This window comes from Lonchura striata, chromosome 14, assembly GCF_046129695.1.
Source record: "Lonchura striata isolate bLonStr1 chromosome 14, bLonStr1.mat, whole genome shotgun sequence".
NCBI classification, from domain to species: domain Eukaryota; kingdom Metazoa; phylum Chordata; class Aves; order Passeriformes; family Estrildidae; genus Lonchura; species Lonchura striata.
Window position 1 is genome coordinate 10,754,221 of NC_134616.1, and position 22,814 is coordinate 10,777,034.

Sequence of the window (22,814 nt, forward strand, 5' to 3'; positions counted from 1 at the left end):
TCAGCATGCAACAGCAGTTTCTGCAGCAGGAATTGCCCACTTTCCCTCTTCAGGGGCAGCTCCAGACCTTGGTTTTCACGAGAGCATTAAAGAACCTGCCATTAAACTTTGGGCCACAGCTCGTTATTTTCATGATCCTGCAAGCACTCAACTGCAGTACAGCAAGAATCACACGGTGGGATTTTTGGCTTTTTCTGGTGCAGGGCCAGGAGTTGGACTCGATGGTTCTTGTGGATTCCTTCCAACCCAGAATATTTTATGATTCTGTAATAAGTGCAGCGCTCCAAGTTATGAATAAATGGCCTCTGTTCAGTGCTGCTGAACAAAGGTAACAAAGCATTTGACACTTTCAGTAATAAGCCATGTGCTCTAAGAGGGTCAAGGAAAGTTCTCTTTGAAAAGCCCAAGTAACACCTGGCTGCTATCAGGATGTTTGTTCTCACCTTTTCTGCATTCATCTCCACTCTGCATTGTGTTCTCATCAGCAAGTTCATGTACCTTAACAAAAAATGCAAGAAGCTGGCTCTACTGAATATATTTTTAGTGTGTCTGAAAAGATTCAAAGTAATTATAAGGTATATTGGCACTTGGCTGCAGTTGGACTAATCACTTGCTTTATCTCTTTGCCTGCAGTTCTGTAGCATGACTGTTCAGCACCAGCAGCTCCTGGAGTCTGGTGCGAGCCCAACACAGATGTTTTCCAGTAGTTAATCTGTGACTGTGAGCAATGTCTCCCAACAGGAGCCTGTTCTAGCTCCAGAAAGACTGAAGGCAATGCAAAGTGACACTGGCACAGCTTTATATTTTGCAGCACTCTCAATAATACTTCCAAACCATGTCTTTGGACTTAAATTTTTTCCCATGTTCACAATAACTGTGGCTTATAAAACTGTCACATTTTAACACAACTATTGTATTCTCCACACCTGCAGCTAAAATAATTACTTCCAAAAGCACAGGTTAAGACCCGTGTCTCTCTGAGGTAAGACAACTTACCCTAAATCAATTCAAGCAATGCTCCTTGAGATAAATTTATGTGAAAGTTTGTCAGCTGTGTTATTCAAGAACTGAACCTCTTTGTGAAGCATAGGCAGAGATTTTTGAATGGTGTGAGAAGAGGTGGCAGATATGAAGAGTCATTTCTATTCCTTCAGTCTTCATGTAATCATGCATTTTTCCGATAGCAAATGTACTAGAAGTACATATCTCCTAATCAATCCGTCACAGTGCTTTTATACATCATGCAGTCATTCTCTACATTATGCTATAAAAAGAAGTTGAATTTTCAAGCTTCAAGGAAGAATACTTGAATTTGCAGTATTAAATTAGTATCTTATTCTAATATTTCTCCCAAAAGTCAAGACGTCTCTTACTTGCTACCTCCTCTTAGGTATTAAAATGGCCAACAAGCCATTAAAATCCAGTCTATCCTGGCAATACCTGTATTTTGAGAGCATGCTTAGGGGTGTAGGTGTTGGTTTTGGTTCTGTATCAGCCTTTGATTACGTGGCAGAGATATATTATTTCACCTTCAGAGGACAAAGAATTAGTCACTTTCTACTGAAGCAGGAATTGTCTAATTATCACAGGCTTAGAACATATGCAGAGAAGAGTATCTCTCTTTCATTATGAAAAGAACATATACAGTCAACATAAGAATAAATTTTAAAGGAGCGAAATGGAACATTATTCTGGAGTAGGACTATTTCTTGTTGAAAGTTACTTCATTATCACCTTCAAACACAGTCTAAAAGAAAATATCTTTGCTTCTCATCATTGACTGCCCAAGTGCTCCCCATTAACTAGGTACAACCAGTAGTTCAGGAACAAAATCAAAAGATAAACAAGTGTTAATATGGAAGGTGAAGAAGATATAATCCAACAAAAACTCAAGTTAGAGGGAAGAAAAGAAAAATTTTGTACATGGGTATGGTGGTTCTAGGAATTCCCTCCCAGCAATTCTACTTTGTGACAATAAAGCTGCAATTTGAGCCCACAATTACCATTTGACAGCATTTGAGGAACTTCAGTTATTATCTGCTCTCAGAGCTGCTCCAGTACCCTCAGGCATTATAGAATTTCTCAACTGATTTCACTGTAGAAATTCTACTGCTATAGCCTGTAAGTATGCACACAAGGGGGATCAGATACAATAAGTATTCTACAAGCAAAAGAATTGTGTTCTCCCAAGGTGACTGATCTTGCAGGGATGTCGATGCCAATGTGAAAACTTGGGAAGGGATAGGATAATGTTATATCATAACACAAGAGCTCAGTGGAGTCAAGGGTTTGTCCTTCAGGGATCACTGTCCTGGCAGCATTCCTGGGCACCTTTTCTCACTGCAGTGGCACAGCACTCCTGTAAGAAAGTCTATCAGCTGTGGAAGGGTTCTTCTGTCCTGGGAGACTGTCCTGGAGGGATGGCTATCAGCTTACTACCCTTGGATGTGAAGCCATCATGGAAAAACTGGAAATGGCTACAAAAAGATCACAACTCTGGGGTGGCAAAACAACCAATGCACACCAGGCTTCAGGCTGCAGGATCTTCAGGCCAGGTTTAAAAATAGCCTTAAACATGAGTGGATGATTTTGAGCTTCCTTCAATGCAGCAATAGCACTGAATACTTCTCAGGAGCAGGCTGACAGACACTTTCAGCTATATAAAATTTAGATCTACTACAAACTTTGCAGTACAAATTAAAATTGATGTGACTTGAGGCAATTCTTTTCAGCCAAAATAAATAGTTAGAAAGGGTAATTTTGCTGTGCTTATGTTGGTCTTGTTTTTATTAATATTTCTGCTCCTCTTCCCTGTTTTTCATTGTAAACCTTTCTGTCTTCATGGTTTTTTTATTCATTCTAGTCTCCATTGTGTTTGTCACACACATTTTTCACTCTTCCCCTTTTCTCCAAAATAGCTCTCCATGGCCATACTGAATGGACTGCAAAGAAAGGAGTTCCTCCTGTTTCATGCCCACTGATTTCCCACACCAGAGAAAAGATGCTGTTTTTCAAAGTCCTAGTTCAGCTCAGCAAGAAGTGGCCAAGAACAGCAAAAAGTTAGTGTCAGCTCATTATGAGGAAAAAAAAAAAAAGGAAAAAACTGCAAAACACCCAACACCTGCAAAGCTAGAATTTCTGATCAGCAGGATGGCAGAGATGGTAATTTTATGGGAGTTCATTAATACCATTAAGGCAAATTCTCAAGAAAAAACTGTTTGCATGACAGGAGTTTAAGCCTTTCTTTGCTCTATTTGTGATCAGCATGGGGTCCAATCAGATCTAATCCATTGGGATTTAGAAAAATGAGATTAAAAGTAGACTGGAATGCAATATTTCAATGGAGCAAATATCCAGAAAGTTATTTGCAGGATGTGTCCTTACAGAGAGAACAAAAAGAGAATATGTCAGTGAGCATAAGCTGCATTATCAATGCCATTACAGCACTGTGGCTCTTCCCAGATTGACAACACCATTCCGGCAGTTTGTGATTTAGGCTGATTTCTTGCATCCCCAATACAATCCAAATAAACAAAAGCTGAACCACACATGAACCCAGCAGCACCTGAATTATAGAACTGATTTTAATATTGGCTTTTCCTTATAAATGCTTAGAGGCACTGAAAGTGATTGCTCTTGAGTTCCCTTGCTCTTTGACTCCCTTCAGTCACTAGAAGGCAAGTTAGATTTTCCTCTTTAAGACAAAAGGATCTTAGCAGCAAAGGCTGGTAGTTTGTGGGGGGGTTTGACCACCATTAAAATTGGGTCCAAAATATCACACTGCTGAGAGCTGGACACATTTATTTCCAACCTATATATATTTATATAATTTTTCTTAATTTATTGCTCAACTTCTGATAAATTTATCTGGTTGGACTAAGCACAACAGTTTCTCAGACTCTTCTTATAAGACTTCTCATTCTCCTGAACATTCTAGTAACCTTTCTTTACACCAGTTCCAGTTTGAATTCACCTTAATTAAAAGCAGGAAAAGAAAATTATTACAAATATCCCACATTAATGTTTCTGTGGGACCTAGTTCAGGTGTTTGTGTTTCCTTTGCTAACACAGATATCTCATCCAGCACAGTGTAAGATTGTGTTTTCCCTATTCATTGAAGTTTTGCACTGATGACTTGCAGTCATCCTATGACTTTCTCCTCTTCTGTCATTTCCAATTAACAAGCTCCTAGCTTATAACAGAATTGTATTGTTTTTGTGCATGATCTTGCACTTTGTCCTATTGAATTTCATTCAGATAGTATTACTGTGGTCCTCAAGGTCATTTTATTCTTCCTGTATGGAATTCTGAACTGCCCCTGTGACAGGGTCCACAAACATTTTATGCTTCAGAAAAATTGTTTTTGTGAATTTCTTTTTTCAAGGGAATCATTAATTTTTTAAAACAAGATATGCCAGGATCATTTCTTGAGGGACTGACTTGTAGCCCCACTACCTGACATAACCCCAGTGGGTCCCTGGCAGATTACAGTAATGGATATTGTCACTGTGATGACTTTAAAGTACTTGAAGCAAAATTCCAGAATATTTTGGTCTTTCTCTCTTAAAAACAGCCACAGTTTTCAGAGACATCCAGGCACTCTACTTATCCATGGTATCTGTTGTTTTGTGCATCTTTCACATTTCTGACTACCTCCATACAGCACATGGTCTAAACCAAACTCATCATACTTTAAAACTTCACAGCACTGCAGTTGTGACACCTCTACACTAAACAGGTACCTGTACCTGAGGATGGCCCTGGTGACTGCACATATTTTCTGGATATAGAGTAACTACTTCTTTTATCATGAAAAAGCTACCACAAGGAAAACCATATGTCTCTAAAGGCAAGTCTAACTATTATCATTTTGTGGCACTAGAAACTTCCTCAAGTTCAGAGAAAACACAAGTATATGCTAGGTCCAGGACACTGGAATATTGAAATATAAGCTTGAGTGATGAACAAACCAATGCTGACCCCAAGAAAATTAAATTCTTGGCCTATCTCTGATGATCAATCTACCTGTACTACAAATAAATATATTTTTTAGAGTTTTTTCCTCCTGCTTTTGGGTTTTCCATCTCAAAGTTTTGAATTATGACCTATCTTGAAAATAACTGTTTTCATAGTATTTTACCAGACAGTTTAGAAATACTTAAAAAAACTGCAGTTGATACACATCAGGACTTCAGAAACATTAGCCACACCACCAGCAATAGTAAAGAAAGAATGAAGAGTGGAAAAGGATCCTTTTACTCCTTACTGGCATATCAGAAGCACAGAAACTTCATGTCAGTTTTGCCCTTGGGTTTATTTACACAGCAAAACAATTCTTGAAATTCAGAAGTCCGTTTCTATCCTACAGGGAAATAGTGAAACAGTCATTCTGCTGTTACACTAAATACTGCAATTGGGAACAGGTATTCTAATGTGCTGCATAGAAAAATCCAGCACCTTGTAAGAATCCTTTCTTCCTGTCCTTTCTGCCTGTCAGCATCCTCCTTCCTCTAGAAACACACAGAGGACACAAGATTTATGGGCTTTGGTGTCACCTTCAGTCTGCCTTCTGACCAGGTGTAATTATGGGAGGCCAGAGGACACATCTACACTGATCCTCCCCTGTAACCTGCAGTGATCACACTTGCCAAGGTACAGGAGGTAGCCATGCAGACCTTTACACCACTTCTTAACACCTCGTTTCTTAAATGTTACAGAACATTTAACAATGTCACTTTCTCAAAACATGGTATTTGCTGGACTCTATTCTCATATACTGTGCCACTGCTCAAAATGCAAATGCAGCTCCAAAACATTCCAAAATAATTAGGCAAACTTCATGAACTTCAAGAGTGCAATTAATTGATAGTGAAGTGGGAAAATTGGAGGTTTTCCAAGCTATTTTCCTCCTGGAGCACTCACCTGAGTCTAATAAGCAAAACCCTTCCAGTGTCACATCAAACTCTAAACACATTCATTCCAAAGACTGTAACGAGAATACAGTTTCTGAAAATCAAAATAGTCTTAAAATTAAGCAGAGAGTTTTCTATATTTTTTAATTTTTTCCTCTGGCTTTTTTTACATTTTTCATTACATAATTGGAAGAATTGCCTTCAAACAATTTTATGAGATCTACAAAAGCTATTTTTTACCTCTCTGAAGAATACTATATATTTAGATTTTTAATAATTAAGCATTACAGCTCACTGTCACATTGTCTCATAGAATTTCAGAGAGGAAAGTTACACAGAGAAAAAGATTATTCAAATTTACTACAGAAAGAGACACAAACTCTCGGAGTGCATGTCCTATTGTAATTATCTTTAAAACTGTCAACAGTCATGACAGTAAAAAATTTTTAGTGTCTTGGGCTACTTAACTAATTCCTGTCAGCTCATTCCCCCAGTTTCAAACATGAGCAAATTAAACAAAAAATGGAAGGAGAAAAAGAATGAAACACAGGCATAAGTGGCAGGGGCTGTTCTTTACCTCCTCATACACAAGTGTCCTGAGGAAGACAGGTTTTGTCACTAGCCCCATGACTACCAAGTTCTAGAATTCTATGTGAATTAGCTCTCTTGGAAGGAAATTGCCATGTGGAGCACAATTGTGGATAAGCATCTAGAGACAGGAGATAACTGGCTTATTTGCAAAACAACATGGGAAGGTCTCCTGTGGTGTTATCTTTGGTGCAGATACCCAAATACCTTTTGCATTAATCAGGAAATTTCAGCATCATACCAAATGGATACTAAGAAAGACCATGTTATGCAAGGACACAGCATGTAAAGAAAACATTCTCCTATTACTGTGATTTATTCCTTACCTCCCACCTCACACTGTTCTCTGTACCAGTAGCTGGAAAAATGGCAGACCCTTCTTTAAGTTGAGAAATTCAAAACATGAAGTGTAGTTGATGGGCTATTTGAAGGGAAGAGTACAAATAAGTACTTTTTAAATAATGCCCTAAAAAGCTCAGGGTCTTCTTATGAACCAAGACAAGTGCTCCAGCTGCCAGGAAGCGCTGGGTGTTTGGCACTGCAGCCCATACCAGGAAAGGAATGCAACTCTGGCAAGCTGTGTCTGGGGACAGGGTGTGATCATGGACATCAGAGTTAGGGATCTCTCATGTTTAGGCTACCTTGTAAGGAGCTTCTTAGGAAACTCAACTAAAAATGGGGGCAATTTTCCTGATTAACAGAGAAAGACTCAAATGCAGCTGTTCTGTCTGGCTGCAGAGGCTCCCAGTGGTGAATGGTGGCTGGAACCCCAACACAGCTGATAATTCGGCTTCAACCTTTCATTTTTGTTGCAGTAAAATCACAGTGAACTGTTTGGGTGCCATGTCAGTGCAACATGTAATTCATCTGTCATTCTGCCTGAATTATGCTCCCTTACAAAAAATGTTGATCTTAATATACCAAAGAACAATTAATTTCAAATATTTGAGTACTTAAAGGCCACAAGTCATTTGAAAGGGGGTTGTAATTTCCTTACTTTTATATGCTGTATAGTGGCTATTCTCTCTGATTTCTAGGTCTACAGATAAAGTATTAATAAGGCCAAATTAATTTTGTTCTATGCAAAACATTTTTGTGTTTTATTATCTTACACAAATATTCTTTCATCTTGGCAATACAAAACACAGAAGCCTGTCATTCATTTCTGCCAACTTAAAGATCCATTATATTGTGTGGTGGTTTGCTGTTAAATCTGGCAGGTGTTTTGTTGGCAAATGTAAATAAAGGTACAGCCAGTCTGGAACACTAGGGTATGCCTCACGTTCAAGAAAGCACTCACGTCAACAGCTTGATGGATATACTTTATACCAAGAGAACCTATTTCAATTAAATACCTGTCATTTTAAGAAAGGACATCACAAAATAAACAAGTTGTCTGTAAGAACAACTGTTTTACCTTCACTCCTTCTCTTGAATGATGTCTGTCTTCTCCAAGTGATTTGTACCTGTCTGATTGACACTGAAGTGAAAAGAAAAAAGCACAGAAGGAAACTACACCCAACAGCATGGCCATTTCTCAGAATTTGTGTTGCTTTCTTCTGCTTCTTTACAGGTACCTTCAAATTGCTGCACATTGTGCTAGGTAGGGTGCTGAACACAGTGATCCTCCTTCTCTCCACCTCCCTTACTTTCCACAATCAGTTGCTTTATCCAAAGAGGTACTTCACAGATGCATTTATTGTACCAAACTAATGCACCATAATATAATAAAAATTGTGCTCCCATCTTTCTGTCTCCCTTGCAGCTCTACAATAAGTAACCTTAATCCTGACAAATTTTACCAGCCATCAGCCCTGACACAGCCTGGTTGCTTAAATATAAAAGCAAGAGTTTTTGAACTGTTAAAAGAGTGATTAATTTTTCATAGAATCATAGAAAGGCTTGGGTCAGAATGGACTTTGAAGATAATCTGGTTCCACCCCCCCGGCCATGAGCAGGGACACATTCCACTAGACCAGGAGCCCCATCCAACCTGGCCTTTAACACTTCCATGGATGGGGCATTCACAACTACTCTGGGCAACCCGCTCCTGTGCCTCATCACACTCACAGGGAAGAATTTCTTCCTGACATCTCATCTAAAGCTGCTCTATCAATTCAAAGCCATTGCCCCTTCTCCTATCACTCTGTGCCTGTATAAAAAGTCCCCTTTAAGTACTGGAGGGCTGCAATGAGATATCCCTGGACCCTTCTTTTCTTCAGGCTGAGCAAGTCCAACTTTCCCACCGTGTTCAGAGGAGAGCTGCTCCAGCCCCCTGAGCATCTTCGTAGCTCCCTGTGGACCCAGTCCAACAGGCCCATGTCCTTCTCAGGCTGCGGCCCTGGGCTGGATGCAGTGCTCCAGGCAGGGTCTGAGCAGAGTGGAGAGGGGCAATCCCCTCCTCAGCATTCCTTGGACGCAGCCCAGGACACGTTTAGCAACATTGCTGGGTCACACAGAACTGCTCATCCCCGACAGCCCCAAGTCCTTCTCCTCAGGGCTGCTCTCAATCCATTCTCCACCCAGGCTGTGCTCTCAATCCATTCTCCACCCAGGCTGTGCTCTCAATCCATTCTCCACCCAGGCTGTGCTTGTCTGCACCTGTGTGAGGAACCCACACGTGGCCTGGCTGCCGAGGTTTGCACAGAGCCCCTGCCCAGCCTGCCTGGCTCCCTCGGCTCCATCCCTTCCCCCAGCACCCACCACACCAGTGGTCACTGCTCAGTGTCACTGCCAAACCTGCTGAGGGTATATTGTACCATTCCTGTGTCATATTTCCTTTCGCTTTGTAAAAATAGCATCATTTTCTGTCCTAGGTAAGATTCAGACTAAAGAATCATCTAAGCCAGTGTCTGGGTTGGTTTTTTATTCTAAGTGACTCAGATTACATATTTAACTTTTAAGAGTTTTTCTTTGTTCCTACCAGTATGTTATGAGGGGCTCATTAAATACTGACCTAAATCCATCTCTCTGCATTTCATTGTAGTATGGCAGATTTTGTGATGGTTCTAATCAGGCTTAGTAGAGCTGCCCACCTCAATTCCATTAAGGAAAAGTCAACACATGCACACTTGCACCCTAAGCTATTGGTGATTCCTGGATCAAGCAAGCAAAGCCCACAGAGATAAAACAGCTGTCCTACTTTATAAAAGATATAAAGTATCTTTTATAAAGATATACATTTTATATCTAGCCTTCTTCTTTCCTTTTATTTTTCTGACCCCTTAAAAGTAAAACAATGAAATAGAATACAACATTAAATAAAACCAGAACTTTAAACAAACTTATTAAAATAGCTGGTTTTCAGCTTCCAGTTTATTTTCGGTGTCCCTCACCATTCAGTTTTGCTTTCTATTTTAAACTCTAAATGAGGCTGAGGATATTGAGAAGGCAAGAATATGGCAAGCTATTTTTTCCAATTCTGCTTATTCTACAAATGACCTTTATCAGAACTTCCTTGTGCTAAACACTGCTGTTAGAACTGATTGAATCAGATCTGAGCTGTTCAAATTGTATTTAGGGAAGAAAAAAGTTTTAAGAAATCAGATATATATTTGATTTTAAAATATGATTTAAACATAAATATTGCATTAAGTGTCTTTTTAAAAACAGCAGTAATGTTTCAGGCAAAAAATAACAAATTTTCCACATTCTGCCTGAAGTGTAGCCTTATAGATATGATAAATTCACTTCCTACTTCACATCCTTTCCACATGGCATCAAAAGGCACTCACAGAGAATAAATTATTTAATGAGTCCTTTGCTGTTAAAAAAGTTTAGGGCAGATTAAAAAGTTATATAACATAAAACCCGCAGCCAGAGCAAATACATATGTCAGAATTTGTTGTTGTTGCTGTAGTTAACAGTCAGTTTGTTAGAACATTAATGGTCCAACAACCCACAAACCAACAGTTAATTGCTAGTAATGATTGGCTTCTTGGGGATTATTGCTTAAATAAATCTTAAAAGTTGTGTGCTGTTAAGTAACTTACAATTTTCTTGAAGTTGGCAGTGAAGTCCAATGGTTAGTTAGTGTAGTCAGCCTCACCATTAATCCTGATCCCCTGAGTCCAACCATTAATTCTAATCCCTTGCATACGTCGAAAGCCAAGTACAAAAGTCCCTGATTGTCTTCAACTATTCATTTGGAAAAATGTTACCAAATATCTTGAGAGTGGAAAAAGAAAAAATTAGCCTCATGGTCTCGTTCATGCTCACAGTAGAAGGAAGAAAAGCCTGAGTGCTGACATCTCTGCTCAGTATAATTGCCACCTCTGAGGTAGTTTAGAAATCCTCATATATAAATTTGCAGTCATCACACATTACTGGGACTGTATGTTTAGTGTTTTGCTTCCAAAAATACCAGGAAATTATTAAAATTAACTAAACCTAGATCAAAAGATTATGGCCACTCTGGGGACCCACAGTAATACACAATTTTATCAACACATAGAATGTCATACATTGCATTTGTTAGTCCCTTTACTAACATCAGACTCTCAGGTCAGGCCAATTATTTGATAGAATAAAATTTCAAAAAGCACTAAGAAACATCAATTAGCTGTAGAGAGGGACTTTTCCTTTCATAGATCAAGAGCTAAGACCCTTGCAACAAATGTGAAACTTTGTCATGTGATTTCCAAGGGCACTAGGAGTCCAAGTTTTCCATCTTAAAAGAGTAGTTCTGGGAACTGATAGAGAGATTTGGTCAGAGCCACCAATGTAAAGGAGTACCCACACATTGCAATATGACAATGCAATGTCAGCTAAGTTTGATACCTCTGGATAGTCAGATTCTTCTGGTTTTATATTTTAAAAAGCTACACAGAACCAATTGCACCATTTCTGCTGAGAAATCATAAGATTTCTGGGAGAGTAAATCCAACCCACTTTTAGGTACACAGACATTATAGAATTGCTATCAGTGGCTCCTGAGCTTCTGAAGGGTTTTGTTAAAGGTAACAGGTTCCCCCCACAGACAGGACCATCCTACATCCCCACCAAGCTCCCTGCAGTAAGGGGAATCTCTTCAGGGTAGGGGTGAAGCATAAAGATTTCTGCTATATGTTTTATAGTTTAAAACATGATTTACAGTGATGAAGAAAACAGCATTTGTTCAGCAGGTTTTTAGTAGGGTGAACAACAGGTAATAAACCCAGAGAAATAATTAAACCAAGTTCATAAGATACAAGGTGAACTAGGTCACAAAAAACAAATCTACATAAAGCACTACTAGTGCGAGTGAGGATAATCCAGAAAAATTCATATCTGCAATATGTTCCCAAACAGGCAGCTGCCAACACCTGTACTTGAATAAACTGAGGCATAGAAATGTAGTGACCTATAAGCAATACTTAAGAAACCTATAGATCCCCACACACAGTACTTGTGATCCCTTTCTCTCAGAGAAACCTACAAAGTGTGACAATGCATTAATAAATAATATTTCAAGTCAAAATTTAAGGCCTGAGTTGATTAATAATTTTTTAAGATAATTTCCAAATTCTATATATCCCTAGGGTGAGCATTTGAACTTGAAGTTAAAATTAAAAAAATAAAAATAAAAACATAAAAAAAAAAAACCATAAATCCCAAACCTACCAACTGTAATTCACCTTAAATGTTCCTGAAATCTTAATTTTATGAGTCTCTACTGAAATGCATTGATGGGTTCAACTTATTACCTCCTTTTTCTCTTCAAGGTAATGATTCACTTCAGTTTTACATCAACGTGTTAAAACAACCTGAAGGGCGTGAGTATAATTTTCATCATCTCAAATTTCATATATCAAGAGAAATTAAAGGAGTCAAGACATCACTTTCCCATTCTAGTTTCCATCCCATCTAGGTTTCTAATTGAACTGGTTCTTTCCAAGTGTGAATTTTCTGAAGCATTGAATTTCTCAGAACGGATGAAACACAGGGTAAAACTGTTCTCACCTACTGCCAGATCCTCTCTAACCAGTGCTGGTCACTGACTAGATCTCACCTCAGTTTCGCAGCTGTAATTTTCAGAGCTATTTCTTTCGTACCTCCTTAGCTTTTATAGCTATCAGATACAATTCTCATTTTCTAAGAGTTGTTTTTTCATTATGCTCATCAGAAAAAAAAGGCTACAGATTTAGACACCCTCAATAGTTTTTCCTCCAGATAAGAGCCACAAGATACCTTTAAACAAAATATATGGAGCAATTTCTGCATAGAGCAATTACATACAAGAAAAGGTTGTGTGGGTATTGAGAGAGCTGTGCTATTATCAGTATTTTTTTTCTTTACTACAGCAGTGGTACCTAAGCTCTGACTATTTTGAACACTATTTTCAGGTATTTTTGCAAGCAACAGAATCCTTTGGCATGGCATACTTGCTGACATCGCTGCTTACACTTTATATATGTATAGATATTTATCCTTAAGAATTCCTTGTCTGGGGAATTCTAGTCTGATGTATAGAAGAAAATGTTAAAGATTGCAAAAGTTTGCCTTGGACTCCCTTAGCTACTCACAAAACAACAACTTACACTGATCACACAATGAAACTCTGAGTCTCATAGACACGGTGACCCTCACAGGACTGACTCTTAACCTCATACCTCATGGAAATGCTATTCCTGTTTTTAATAAATTTATTAAGTGCCATCCCTGTCACAATACACACAGTACAGGTGGAAGAGATATCACCTAACCATTCATTCCTGTGAGCGAACACAAATCAAAGTACAAGCAGGAAAACACTGCACAATGGGGTTACAAAGAGCAATGCCAGCTTTCACCTCCTCCTCACTCTGCCCTCTGTCCTGTAGTACCAAGGCAGGTAAAATGAGCATTTGTGACCTCGGGCTCCATCCCACCCCAGCCCTCAGACACCTCAGCAGGTGCCTGCGTTCCCACAGGCTTGCAGCAGGCGACCCTGTAAAGAGAATATCGTAACCACTCACTGCAATAGTACATCAATTATTTGTTAGCAGCAATACTAACCTGCCACAAGACAGCTGCCTCGGGAAAGTTTAGAAAAGTCTTAATAAAATATGCATAAGTAACTATGAAAATATAGTAGATAACTGTCAAAATAACTTTGAATACAGCAAAGCATATCTGCTGACTTTCCAGCACAAAAAGAATTTATGGTAATAAGTTTTGGAAAGTAATACAGCCGTGTTGCTAAAAATGCAGAGCAGCTGCTTCAGTTATTATAAAATGGCTAATTTTTACTCATTTGTGACATGGTTTTGTAGATGGGTAACAGCTGCAGTTTCACCCAGCTGCATCCTGATGCTAAATGCACACTTTAAGCCATCAGATGAAAGTATAGATTGCTTTACTTTACAGCACTAAGTACCAGCGCCTTTCTAAGAAATACCCTGAAGGTCATTGGCAATTAAAGGTCCCCAAGGTCTCTTTCACTCGGGGATGGTGACAGGCAGACACAAGGTCTCCACAAGTCAGACACTGTATAGCAACATAGCAAGTAGTAACTGAGCTGCATGGATTTAAAAGGATGTTGAAAGGGCTTCCTACCTGGTACAAGTTGCTACTCCCCCTCACAGCCTGGAACCCTAGATGCTGGCTCTTCTCCTTAATTGCTGAGGTAACACGAATTTCTCTAGTAAGAAGTGGGAAAAAAAAAAGAAAAAAAAAAAAAAGAAAGAAAGGTTCTATTGGCTGCTGCCTCCTTCTTAGAAAGGTTACTTCAAATGCCTCTCTCGCTCCCTATTTATTTTCTCTCCCTCCCAGAAGAGCAGTTTAGAGGGAGAGTAACGGAGTGTTTATCCTGGCTCTGAGGATGCACGCGTGTGCGATAACTGCCTGCTCCCTGCAGTATAGCCGGCATGATGTGATGTGCATACTAAAGCAGTTTGCATTAGGCAAGGCTTAGCAGAGCCAGCTTCCCAGTCTCCACCTTCCGTATCACACAACCAGCCTGCTGCCCTGAACAGAGAGGGGCTGTAATGACAGGACGGTAGGGCTCTGATTGGAGTATAAATGCATTTTCTTTGAAGATAGTCTTTAAGGAAAAGGTTATATTTATGTATCGCCTCACCTATGAGAACACAGCAGCAGCTGAGAGTGAAAATGCAATACAGTCATACAAATGTACAAAAATTCCCTGTTGTTTGCTGTCATATGACAGATGATACTGAAAGCAAAAACTAATGAGACATCTCCAGTTAGGAAACATTTATCTGCTGCCATCTATCAAGCAAGCAAAGGCGTAAATAAATAAATAACGCCCCGAAGAACAGAGAGGCTTAAATGTCTACAAGCTCAAAGATAAATGCGTGATATTTATACACTTTAGTCATGACTGAACAACAGATACATTATGAACAAGAATTAGCTCTAAAGTACTACATTTATCATAAATCTATATAAATATTAGAGAAGGGCTCAAGATGTAAAGCCCTGATTTGGATTTTGAACACTCCACAGCTCAGGAGTGCCTCAATCTGGGGATTTGGCTCTGGCCTCTCTGTCCATATTAGCTGCTCATGCACACACTTACAGAAGTACACAAAATAAGTAAGACTATAAACAATTATACAAGAAATCTCTTTGTTTGCCCAGGTGTAAGAGTACAGTAGTAAAGGCTACTCTGTTGGCTGCTTATACTTATTCTTTTTTTTTTTTTTTTTTTTTTTATCAGGGATTTAGTTCTTAGTTACAAAGCATATTTCCAAAATACACATAGAGTTGGACTATTGTGCAACTCTATAAACTATCTGGGCATCCTTTCTGGATGATCCCCTTAGGAGCATCAGGAGTCACCAGGGACATGTTTCTTCCTCTGCGCTACACTAGGCCTGACCAACCTAGAGGTAGGGAACTTCTCCTGAATTCTCTGTCTATTCAGAGTAATTTTATAGCCATATAGTCTTTGCTCTATATTGAACTGTTCTACAATTAATTTTTCTCCCTCCATGCTGTTTACCTCTCTGGAATGTTTATGAACATTTAAATCACCTTTGGATAGATGATTTAAGGGAGCTACCTCAGTCTTTTCCTTATGTGGACACTTTTGACCTGCCTGGCAGCAGTATCAAGTGGGGAGGTTGGTTTGGTTGGTTTTGTTTTTATATTAAGCATGAGTGACTAAGACTGTGCTGATGTTCCAGCAGACAGCTGAAAAACATTTTGTGTAATTACAATGTTAGTATATTTTCCTCTCTATTAGAAAAAGATTGCAGTGCTTTGAAAGATTGCGTTTACCTTTTTATGGCTCCATCATTCAGGGAACCCTAATCATCTTGTATCAACTTGTACACCTAAAGCTTTCTCACTGGATGAGTTCTCACTTTGCAGAAGTTAATGTTAGGGTTTCCCACATCCATGGATCTGATTTCCATACTAGATTTTACTTTCATTCACAAAGTTCTTGCTGGTCTCTATTTTGTATATGATATTGTAATACTCCTTTATACTGACAATGCCTCTTATCTTCTCATGCAGCAGACTTTATCACACAACATTTATGCAAGGATTTTAAATATATGTTTTATTATTACCAAGACTGATTATTGATGAATTGTACAAGTAAATTTCTTTTAGTCTATTACTCCCATATGTAAAGCTTCAAGTCTGCAAAAAGTGCTGGGATATGGATGCAAAAAACACTTACACAAAATATCTCCATTCAATGCCACAGTGCCATATAGTGTGATAAATCTATAGCTGGACATCCACATAATGAACTGTCCTTTCATTTCCATATCTTGAATGAAAGTTCCCAAAAAAGTTCTGGAAACATTGTGTTAAAGGAAAAGAAAAAAAAAAACAACAAAAAACCCAGAAAGCCCCACACTTGAATTAGTGCCACTACTTAAGGACAGACTACAGGTCTGGTTTTTAGTTCTGTATTAAAAATCTGGGGATCTAGTTAAAGTCTTCAGAACGTTGGCAGTGATGCTGATGTGTGCAGACACAGGTGCACAATAATATATCTATTATTCACAGCACTGAAGTACTGAAGCTTCACAACCTTATAAGATGACAAAAGACTCTTGAGTTGTTTCTTCTCTTTTGCTGTGTGTAGCTTTGATATCTTTTAAAAGATTGTGGTTTTTGCTCACTATTAGTTATGAAGCTTGAAATCTCTATTCCAAGTATAGTCTAAATTGACTCAAATATTGTCACTATGGACATAAATAATTTAAGTCAGGAACTGCTGAAATTAATTGCAAGCCTTAACCATTTTTCATGCATTTTTGTTTAAGACCCAGCATATCACTTTGAAGATATCCGTTAAGATACCTATATCAAACATACATATATGCACAGACATCTGTGTACAGATTGTAAATTACCCTAAGATTTTCAATAGAGCACTCCACTACCCACAGTCAGTTAAAGAAGACTGGAAAAGAAGGTGTTTTATATATATATACATACACAATTGCTGCCAGGGGTTCCTCAAAAGGCTAGCAACAGGGAAAAATTAAACTGCCTGTAGCCAATTTTAATACAACCTGTTATTCTTCCGATCCTATGACAGACATGAGTTCTGAGTGAAATAGAAGTAACATTTGGCTGGCTAAAAAATCTTTACAGACAACTCTGCCAACAGACATTACACATTAACATTGACAATGTCTGATGTTCATTGTGCAAACATTCTCCTTGTGTTTCAAGTCAGAGCCAAAAGATATTTTATGGCTTACATAAAGTTTAGTGGCAACAGCAGAGGCATATTTTTATGGACAGTAGAGTAAAAGTCCCCCTGTTCCTGAAAAGGCTATTGGGAAACAGCTGGCAGTCACTGCCTGTTGAAAAGTGCAGATATTGGAATAGAGTATAAAATATACCTGTCACTCATGCTTGCAAGGGTGGACACAAGCAGCAGCCACAAAATATTTTCTAGGTATTAATCACATCTTCCAAGAAAACTTTAGAATCTGAGTAACAAAATAATCAATTCCCACTGAAATAGAATAGAGGTGGGTTTGGTTGGTTATTTTTGGGGGGTGGTTAGGAAGGAAATGGGAAGGAGCCGTTCTAAAAATCCTGATTCCTTTGAAACACAAAGGTCAGCTGCTCACCCAGACTTTCAAAGATCAAAACTACACAGCTGTATAGGTCAAGAGAAACACAAAGGTTTTTCAAAAGGCACTTTCTGCCTTACTAGACAAAAGGAAGAAAAAGCACATAGTCAAAGTGAAAATAAAGTTTTCAAAAAAAAAAATCCAAATTCATTAAAGTTTGAAACCAAAGGTTATTTTTAAAATAAAAGGAGTATATATAATTAATAACAATGTTAGTGTTACTGTCTTACATAGCTAGGCTTTAATCATTGCTTACCAAAATGTGGTATATTATGTGTATTTCAAATATTTTAGTGCTTTCTTTCTTCCTTCTTGAAGTTGGCAGGTATGAAAGGCAAAAAAAAAAGACTCTGTGCCTCTTGGTGTTTAACTTTTGGAAGTCCTATTTCAGAATGGCAACGTCACCATTCCATGCTGACAAACTATTGGCAATAATTTCAATGCAGGATAACCAGAAAAGTTTGACATGTAATTATAGACTGAGAATTGGAAGTGAAGAGGGGCCAAAGCTGCTCTCATTCCTCACTTGCTCAGGAGCATGAGATGTTTTTAACAAGGACACAGCATTTTGGCCCACTAAGGAAAATTTGAGATTATTTCTATTTCAAGCCAATAACTTCTCTTGACAAACAGGTAGATCCCTCTCTCCATCTCAAAAGGAAATAAACTGAAATCCTTCATAGATACACTAGAGAAGTCAGCAATTGACATATGACCAGCTTAAAGATGAAACTGATTGGTATTCAAGAAGAAAAATAAAAAAGGAAAAAAAATCCTGCTTTTTGGCTCACACACTGAGTTTGCTTTAGCAATAGGCAAATTATTATGCATCTTCATTAAACAGTGTCTATATTTGAAAGGAATGTTCCTGTTCATTACCTGACAGAGCTTAAATGTAAAAAGGCTGAAGGCCAAAAAAAGTGCTCCATATGATTAGCTCTGATTTTCTGTTCTACATGAAGTACATCATTAAAATGAAATTACTATTCAGTGTAACCAATATAATTCAGTCCAACTGTTAGAATTAGTGTTTTCTCAAACTCCATTCTGGGAGAATGATCCAATCTCCCTCAAATACATATTTTCTCAGGGACAGAGAAGAGCAGGGTACCAAACTCTCATCACCTTTGGACACAAGCCAGTAGGAGATGGATAGAAAGTTTTGCTCGGGGTACTAGCTTCTGTGATAAAAAACTTATTTAAATACTTTTGGTTGAAATTTTATTATTCAAACTAAAAGTTGTAGTCTTGTGGGTGAGAATAATAAAAGAAGTTCTGCAAAATATTTAGGAGAACAATAAGATCTAAAATATCAGAACATGATAGCACTTCTTTTCTTTCCAGGAAAGCTAATCTATATTTAATAACTGAGTACCAGGAGAGGGGCACTCATAACAGGATGAGAAATATTACAGTGTTTCTCTTGTTAAGCATGAAATATAGCCATTAAATCGTTAAAACCTCTGTAGTGCTTAAATATGACAGAAGAAAATTGGTCCCAATGAGATGATATGATCCTATTACAGTCTTTTAAAATGGTGAATATGGACAGCAAGATTGGGAACTACTCTACTTTTCAGTGAAATTTCAGGGCATAACCACCACTGCAGTGAATCAATTTTGACTTCCCAGAGAGATTTACACAGAGATGCAGAATAAAGCACATTAATCTCTTCATGTGTCCCCAGAGGGGAAACATTTTGCTTAATTAATAACTCTTTAAAACAAAAAATTGTTTTCAGATACATATTTGTTCTCCAAAACCAAAGTTAACAATTTGAATGATAGCAATATTTGTACTGATATAAAAGTAACAAGATTTCCACACATGGACAATAATATACATGACAATGTGCAGGTTCTGCAGAAGCCTTGCAGTTTGCCATTCTGTGTCTGCCTCTGCAGAGCTCTGGGCCTGACGGCACAGATGTGGCCAGAACCCCTGAAATGTTGCTTTAGGGACTGGCTCTTTGAGCCTCAAACAGCTGAGCAAAATCTGAAGCAGATCTGAGGCTGTTCAGTGCTGCTCTGGGATGGATGACACACAGCCAGTCCCTCAATTCCCAAGGCAGGTGTGGTGAAGAAGAATAATGTTTTCAAATATTTCAGAAGCACAAGAGTTTTCTGGGTTGTTTCTTTTAATTATTTATTTTAATAGCAGTTTGCATCCTGCAATTGAAGTACCTCCCCCATATGAAAAAAAAACACCAAAAATCCACAGAACCTGTGAGTCCTGCAAGTGTTTAACTGCCCTCCCCATAAATCAGGGAGGTGTTAGAATGTCTGTAACCCAGGAGGCACACAGCCAGCCTGCCAGCTTCCCTCTGTGCATCTGTTCAGCCCAAGCACAGCCAAAAGATATTAGCAGACTTCTTTGAAGACAGGAACAGCACCAGCCAAGTACCAGAAGCATTGCAAAATGGTCAAAAAGCAAACTTCTGTCAGGTAATTAATAAGAAGTGTTTCTAAAATTTCAATTTTAATTACCTGCAGACTGTTTACACATACCAGAAATGCTATTCAGTATTATCATTACTTCTGCATTTTTATCTAAACTATATATTGATAGAAGCAGAATCCTACAACTCTACTCATTTTTAATTTCCTGTCATCAGCCATTGAAAATAAAACAAATGTCAACAAATACCATTTCCACTGTAATTTTATAGACCCTGACAGCCTTCAGAAGCTTAGTGTCTGCTAATTCCTTTAATAACCTTATTTCTCTGTGTCATGTGTTCTAGTTTATGACTTCCTTTTTAAATCAAGTTGTATCACCCCAGAGGAAACAAAGCATCTACTCCTGGCAGTGTGGTGGTAACAGCACAGCTGGAGAAAACTGGTATCTAATCATGAGCCATTATTGCTTTTCCAGCAATGGTACCACCAGTGGCCCTATAGTGCTTTCCTGAAACATCAGGCTCCTTCTTTTTTTATGTTAAGTAACTTGATTTTTATTTCATTCTTACTAGGTGCATCAAAAATAATATTTATGAAATTGATTGCATTCTAAATCTAAGACTCTTGAGCTAGCTCCAATATCTTGAGGGGTTTTTTGTTTGTTTGTTTTTTTAATCTTTTTTGGAAAAGCAGTAGGCATATTTAACACCATTCCCTGTCCCTGTGGCATGAGTTTGTCAAGGGTATTTTTTCTTCTGGGGAAACAGGCTGAAAATTCCAGGTTAGAAGACAGTGACTTAGTCAGGAAAACCTGAATTCTAATGCTCCATGCCAAAACTGCATCTTCAAAAACCCTACTGGGATTGGCTCAAGATCACAATGGTGACCCTGGCTGCAGAGCCAACCCAGGCACCCAAGAGGAGCCAAAAGTGGTGTGATAGAAATGTTCAAATTCATGTGGAATTGTGCTAAAATGTCTGGGTAAAGCCAAGGAATGGGATTGTGACACAGCCCAGAAAGTTTCTCAGGTCCTAGCATGCAGACATTAATTAATGCTGCCACAAAAATCTTCCATTTCCACATCTTAGGAAGAAAACCAAAAATCATTAAAGAATGTAAGACTTGGAAAAGTATGGACAGGAGGCCGATGTGATATTCTACTCATGTGGACTTATGCTCTGTATATAATGGTGAGCTATTTCCAATCACTTTTCTGTACATTACAGTACATATGGTGGTAGGAGGACCCATATTTTAATTCAGCATTGGAGACAACCAATACTTATTTTTATTCAGAATACTTATTTCAGGTTCCTCCCCATGTACTAGGGTGCTCTTGTGAGAAAGCCCTGGTTCAATGACCTTTGCAAAGATAAGAATTTATAACTAAGATTTTGTAGGACTCAGTCAAAAATACCAATATACCTTCTACATGCAGTAATGTCAAAGTAGGTCATAAAACATTAATAGAAGAAAGTGAGATTAAATTATGCTTAAGACTTAATTCAATATCTGTTCTATCCCAAGTATTTTATTCTTATACTACTGGTCAATTTAAAACTTACCTCCATTTCTCTTGTCTTTTCACCTTTCTTGCTAATTTGAACACAGAAATGCAGATATAAGATCCAAGTAATACAAAACTTTTCACAGAAACTTTGCAAACTTTACATTTTTAAATAAAATTTTGTTAAGTAAACATTTGCTCCTTACTCTAAAGAAGGGGTTCTTACAGCTTCCCCTCTTGAAAATAGATCCTAAAATATATTTAGGGATTTAGCCAGATATTTCTTCTGTAGAAATATAGCAATTCTGATACTCAGATATATGTCTCCATATATATAGGAATTAGTGGAACAGAAGAGTTTGTTTAAGCATATAGGATTTAACATTGTGGGGTTTTTGTACTGTTTTCCTTTGTGATTCGCTGGCACAAAACCCTCAGTATCATCACAGAATTAATATTGTGAGAAAACTATTTTTAACTTTATTGAAAAAATATATTTTAATCAATATAATCCAAATCAGCTCCTCTGCTCCTTGTTTTCTTTTCAGAACAAAATGAAAACAAATTCTCATGGGTAAAGAATTATTATCTGTAGAGGAGAATCAAACAAGATGATTCAATAGAAGGGAGATTGACTCTAGCAGACACCAAGTACTCTGTCAGAAACTCAGCATAACTAAAAGAGTTCAACCTTTTTTTTAAAGATGGGTACAAATTTTTTTTTTTAAACATAATTAAAATTATTCATAGTTCAATAGATGGAGAATAAGTCACTGATATCACATGACCTATTAAATTGGGGAAAAAACAGCAGAATGGCCAATCTGTTTGATTAGCAAGGTGACTCAGCTCCTTTTGTTCATTACAGACGTCAGCATTGTTTTTTAGATAAGTCGAGACTAAGACTTCAGTGGACTCTGGAATCTGTCACGTGTGCCATCCATTAAAGCTGTTCAGGTCAGCACTGCCAATGTCAGCACTGCACAAGTTGGACTGGCAACTTGCAATAGCTAACAAGAGACATCCCATGCCTTAAATTGAGTGGCAGAAGTGGGTCAAATTTGGTTAGAGCTGAACCCTGCTTTTCCATACTGTTACACAATGGCCACCCTCTTAGGGAGAAGGGCAAAGACACAAAACTCTGCTCTTTTGTGCAGAAAAATAAATAGTTTATCACACACTTCTGTATCATCAGAAAAAGTACACATCACAGCACGGGGAACCAAGAATCCTTTTACATGTTCTTTCTGCCCCCTGTGCAGATACAAGGGCAGCTGCTCAAAGCACAGCATCTCATGCACAGACCTGTGAGGAAAGGTCTCCAGCAGTAATGGGCTCATCTGGAACATGCCACCTCTAGCTACAATATTTCTT

The 22,814-nt window shown here is 38.2% G+C and overlaps 1 protein-coding gene across 2 annotated transcripts in view; it reads right to left on the bottom strand.

The window, feature by feature from the left end:
• Positions 1–14,326, bottom strand: part of TENM1 (teneurin transmembrane protein 1) — a 794,184-nt gene extending 779,858 nt beyond the window's left edge. For both annotated transcript variants that reach the window (XM_077786535.1, XM_077786536.1), the window contains exon 1: positions 14,016–14,326. The gene's annotated coding sequence lies outside the window, so the exon portion shown is untranslated. The remainder of the gene's footprint in view (positions 1–14,015) is intronic.
• Positions 14,327–22,814: the final 8,488 nt, after the last annotated feature.